The sequence below is a fragment of the Sinocyclocheilus anshuiensis genome, unplaced genomic scaffold (assembly GCF_001515605.1).
Source record: "Sinocyclocheilus anshuiensis isolate Anshui unplaced genomic scaffold, SAMN03320099.WGS_v1.1 scaffold481, whole genome shotgun sequence".
Taxonomy (NCBI): domain Eukaryota; kingdom Metazoa; phylum Chordata; class Actinopteri; order Cypriniformes; family Cyprinidae; genus Sinocyclocheilus; species Sinocyclocheilus anshuiensis.
Window position 1 is genome coordinate 2,924,139 of NW_015539907.1, and position 5,800 is coordinate 2,929,938.

The window sequence follows — 5,800 nt, forward strand, 5'->3', positions numbered from 1 at the left end:
TCACACACACACACACACACACACCCACACACATATATATGTATATAATATATATTATATACAGTGTATATGTGTATCTATATATAATATTTATGTAGATACACACACACACACAAATACACAGACTTTCAAATAATACAATTATTGCAGTATGTCTTCTTCAGTACAGTAAGCAGAATTTTCCATGACAGGATCATTTGTCACTGAATTTCTTTTGCCACCCAGTGGAGTGTGAGAGTAATACAGCTATAATAATAAATTCTCTCTAATTCATGGTTGACTAAACAAGATCAACTTTAAAATGCAAAGTATCAATGATTGACAGCTATTAACCGAATATGATGTTAGCTTATACTAGCTGCATTTTAGTGTTCTCCTGGTTCTTGCGTAAAAACGGTTTAAAAAGACTACAGACATAGAGATACAGCAGGTCAAGTTGAAGAGTGTTGATTGGTTCTTATTTTCTAAAATTACTTGAATGAAGCTTCTTCTTTACAAATCCACAAAGACAGACCTGAGGGCAACTTTCAAAATAAGACCTCAACAGGAAGTGTTTTAACCCACTCTCCATCTGTATTCATGTACTGTCCCTCCTATCTAGAGGCATGACTTTATCTTCCTCTGTCACCCACACAATGACATCACCATACAGCTGTGGTGTCTGCATAAGCCACAGGGCTCTGAATGTCTACCACAACTAGGTCAAGCATGCAAAACGAGCCTATTTGAATTTGAACTCATTGTCTGTAAATATGTCAGTTTGGCTCATTTGCATTAAGCAAACTTAATATACTGCCTCTTGCTTACTCATCTTAAAGGACAGTGTTCTGCTCCCTGTGCCTTTTCTGGTCTTTTAGATTTCAGTAATCCACCACAGTGCACGTGCATCTAGTTTCACATGTAATCCCGTCTCACACGAATGCTTTCAAAAACACATTAGAGCCCAGCATCTGGATTAATCTCTAATGGTCAACAGAGAGAGCACCATAACCACACAACCAGTAGAATGCGACAGTGCCTCATATACAGTATTACTTACAATCATATACAGGTGCATCTCAATAAATTAGAATGTCGTGGAAAAGTTCATTTATTTCAGTAATTCAACTCAAATTGCTCCCCTCAAAGCCGTGCAGGACCACCGCCCACCTTTCCAATAAAGCATATGCTTCTGATGGCGAAGCGGCTTCCACGCTGCACGCCATGGCAGTGCTGCAGGTTTTTCAGGCGAAGCTCCTGCAGGCAGCGGAGGGCGGAGCCCTCACGGCAGAGGCCATTAAGGATCTGCGCGCGGCGACGGACTTCGCGCTGATGGCGACGAAGCGAGCGGCCCAGGCTGTGGGTAAGGCCATGGTTTTTATGGTCATCCTTCAGAGGCACCTTTGGCTAAACCTAGCTGACCTCAAGGATGCTAACCGTAAAGTGCTGTTGAACGCTCCGGTGACTCCCTCCGGCCTTTTTGGTGACGTCGTGGAGTCCATTACTGAGCGCTTCGCGGAGACTCAAAAGCGCGCCAAAGCCATGAGTCACGTGATGCCGAGGCGCGCTTTCCAGCAGCAGACGGCGAGATCCAGATCCTCGTCGGCACCTGGCTCTTCCCAGCGGAGGGATAACCCCAGGCCAGCGACCGCAGCGGTGACGGCTAACGTTACTGCTCCTCGCCAGGAGCCGGATTTCCGGAGGAAGGCGTGGGGTCCCGGGAGGAAACGCCACGGCCAGCGGAGGAGCCCGCAACGTGACTCTCGCCCGCCACCGGCTGCTAAGCCGTCATCCTGACGGTCTGAAAAGAGGAGGAGAGTGCGCGAGCGGCCCGGCTCCCAAGCGCCACAAGTTCATGTTTTCAAATGTTTGTGTGTTGGATGTTCATTCAATAAAAATGCATACATTCTCACAAAAAGAGCTATTTCCTTGCAGTCTGCTCGAAAAAGGAGCGATAGAACGAGTCCCTGGAGAGCGGGTTTCACAGCCGCCATTTCGTGGTACCCAAAAGAAAAGGGGGACTCTGCCCGATTCTAGATCTCAGGCCCATCAACAGAGCACTTTGCAAGCGTCCATTCAGGATGATAACGCTTAAACAGATCCTGGCGCAAATTCGGCCCGGGGACTGGTTTGCGTCCGTGGACTTAAAGGACGCGTACTTTCACATTCAGATAGCACTGCATCACAGACGCTTTCTGAGGTTTACTTTCGAGGGCACAGCATACCAATACTCTGTTCTCCCGTTTGGGCTGGCTTTGGCCTCACGCACTTTCTACAAATCCTGGTGCAAATTCGCCCCGGGGACTGGTTTGCGTCTGTGGACTTAAAGGACGCATACTTTCACAATCAGATAGCACCGCATCACAGACGCTTTCTGAGGTTTGCTTTCGAGGGCACAGCGAGTGTACCAATACTCTGTTCTCCCATTCGGGCTGGCTTTGGCCCCACGCACTTTCTCAAAGTGCATGGATGCAGCACTTTCCCCTCTCAGAGCGAGCGGGATGCGCGTTCTCAACTATCTGGACGATTGGCTGATTTTAGCTCAGTCCCGGGACACGCTAGTCAGCCATCGGGACATGCTAGTCAGCCATATAGACACGCTGCTTCTTCACTTGGAGTCCCCAGGGCGATGTGTCAACATGCAGAAGAGCATTCTCGCCCGAGTCAATCTATAACGTATCTGGGAGTGTGCTTCGACTCAGTGGAGATGCGAGCCATTTTGTCTTCCCTGTGCCATTTCAGACTGGGCAACTCTGTTCTCTTGAAGGAATTTCAGAGGCTGCTGGGACTCATGGCGTCTGCTGCAGCGGTATATCATCTGGGCTTACTACACATGCGCCCGCTACAATTATGGTTGAAATCTCGAGTCCCTTGGACAGCGTGGACTTTGGGCCTTTTGCACATCGCGGTCTCCCGCGGCTGCATCGAAGCTCTGAGGCCGTGGCGCAACCCAGATCTCTTCAGCCGGGGGGTTCCCCTGGGCTTGGTGACATCGCGCGTTGTGGTCACGACGGACGCATCGACTCGCGGCTGGGGAGCAGTGTGCGAGGGCATGCCAGCTTCGGGGCTGTGGTCAGAACCCCAGAGCCGGTGGCACATAAACCGGAGCTGGAAGCAGTGTTCTTAGCTCTAAAGGATTTTTGGCCACAGCTGGAACAGCGACATGTACTGATTCGCACCGACAACATGTCTGTGGTCTCGTACATAAATCACCAAGGAGGCGTACGTTCCAGGGCTTTGTAATCTATGTGGCCGCTATTGCCTCGTTTCGTTCCCCGCTGGACGGGCAATCGATCGGTAGGCACGCGCTGGTGGTGAGTTTTCTTAAGGGAGCGAGAAGATTGCATCCCCCACGTCCGCCTTCAGTCCCGCCCTGGGACCTAGAGGTGGTGTTAAGAGCTCTTTCACAGCCACCATTCGAGCCTTTAGCATCCATTGCTATGAAGGAGCTATCTCTCACACTGCACTTCTTCTTGCCCTCGCTTCAGCTAAGTGCATAGGGGATTTACATGCATTTTCTGTGGACAGCGATTGTATTCGCTTCGGACCCGGTGACTGCAGCGTCACTCTCCGGCCGAGACCGGGCTATGTGCCTAAATCACTATCTACCCCCTCAGAGCGCAGACTGTTTCGCTGTCTGCCCTGTCTTCTGAGTCACCGACCTCATGTGATGCGGACACTCAGACTTCGGTGTGCCCCGTCAGGGCTTTGAGGATTTAAATTGACCGTTCGGCCAACTTTCGGCAATCTGACCAGCTTTTCGTGTGCTACGGTGGTTGTGCGAAGGGCCGGGCCATGTCAAAACAGAAACTTTCCCACTGGATTGTTGACGCTATCACGAGCGTCACTCTCCGGCCGAGGCCAGGCTACGTGCCTAAATCACTATCTACCCCCTTCAGAGCGCAAACTGTTTCGCTGTCTGCCCTGTCTTCTGAGTCATCGACCTCGCTTGATGCGGACTTTTGAGGATTTACATTGACCGTTCGGCCAGCTTTCGGCAATCTGACCAGCTTTTCGTGTGCTACGGTGGTTGTGCGAAGGGCAAAACAGAGACTTTCCCACTGGGTTGTTGAGGGTATCACGGCTGCTTATACGAACCAAGGTTTGGAATGCCCTTTGCACATTAGGGCCCACTCAACAAAAGCTATCGCCTCCTCCTGGGTGTGGTCGAGAGGTATGTCTATTCAAGATATATGCTTTGCAGCCGGCTGGTATTCTCAGAATACCTTCGCCAGGTTTTACAAGCTGGACGTTCAGTCCTTAGCCTCCCGAGTGCTGTCGGTGAGTGACTGTTTCACGTTTATGCTACCTCTATTCGTGTGTCGCTGCCTCGTACAGTAATTACTCTGCGCAGCCCTATATGCTATTGTTGTTTTTGTCTGCCCTGTACTCAGTGCAGCTTCCTGTTATTCATGACTGATTCACTTTGTGCTACCATTATCATGTTATGTGCTATGCTGCTTAACACCGTTATCTCTGTGAAACCCCTGACAGTAATGTTGTTGCTTCTGCCCTGTTCTCAGCGCAGCCAACGTTATTAATGACCAGATATGCAAATTTCGTATGCCTGGGCATTAGACGCTCATTGGCTTATCTCCACCTATCAGCTGCGAGCCCGCCTAACAAGCGTCGCTATTGGTTGGGAATTGTGTGTGTTCTATCTTCGCTGAGTGTGTAACTTGGACAGGCTGCTCGTAGCCTCTCTCACGGCGGGATTGAATATCATTCCCATAACGGAGAAATATCTCCGTGATGTCTCGTGAAAGCTCGAGAGGGAACGCTCTGGTTACTGTCGTAACCTCGGTTCCCTGAGAGCAGGAACGAAACATCACGGTGGTCGCCGTGTTCGCTGCTCGATCAGCTAAGCTGCGTTCAGTATCAGATTCTGACGTAATTGTCGCGTGCACCGCATTTTATACTGCCGCTCGAGCTCGTCAGTATTTGCATGCGATTTGCATACTTCGCGTCAATTGGCCAGTCATTTGGACTGGCGGGAGCCAATAGGACTTCAGGAAAGGTTGGAAGGGAAGGAGTTCCCATAACGGAGAAATATCTCTGTGATGTCTCGTTCCCACTCTCAGGGAACCGAGGTTATGACAGTAACCGGAGTGTTTCGCTTTCACAACGAAACACACAGTGACTCCACAACATGGCAGCGGCGGCAACAGCAAAAATAAAAGTTACGCCTTCTTTCTTTGCGTGAACATTTGGGCGGCGTTATGCAAATCTTCCCACATCGTGACATGTTACACGTGACACGTGTTAGAACGAGCCGTTTTAGGTAGGCGTGGTTGACTCTTAACTTGTATAAGGAATATCTCTTTGGATTTGAGACTTTAGTCTTTGCAACTTTACAGATCTTCTTTATGCACCAAGAGCTTGTAACACTCCAAAGAGAAAGGAAAAATTGAAATCGCATCATATGACCCCTTTAAGGCAGTCGCTCTTAACCAGGGGGACAGGACTTACTAGGAGGCCCTCAGGATGAATTATTCAAATTAATATATTATCATCAATACAATTAATATTCATATTATTAATAAAAAGTTAAAATAATGTAACTTTAAATGCTAAAAAATACAAGAAATCATTTTTATTTTTATTTTCCTCTCAATGACTAGTGTTTCCCAGTTTTACTTTATAAATGAGATTGTAGTAGAAACACTGGAGAAAATATCCTGATTTGTGTTGGATAATAGGGCCCTTTCAGTCAAAAAGGTCAAGAACCACTGCTTTAAAGGGGTCATATGATGCGTTTTTTAAAGATCATTATTTTGTGTATTTGGTGTAACAGAATATGTTGACATGCTTTAATGTTAAA

At 48.3% G+C, this 5,800-nt stretch overlaps 1 protein-coding gene across 2 annotated transcripts in view; it reads right to left on the reverse strand.

Moving 5' to 3' along the window:
* bcl2l13 (BCL2 like 13) overlaps positions 1 to 5,800 on the reverse strand; it is a 16,752-nt gene that overhangs the window by 4,044 nt on the left and 6,908 nt on the right. The gene's annotated exons all lie outside the window — the stretch shown is intronic.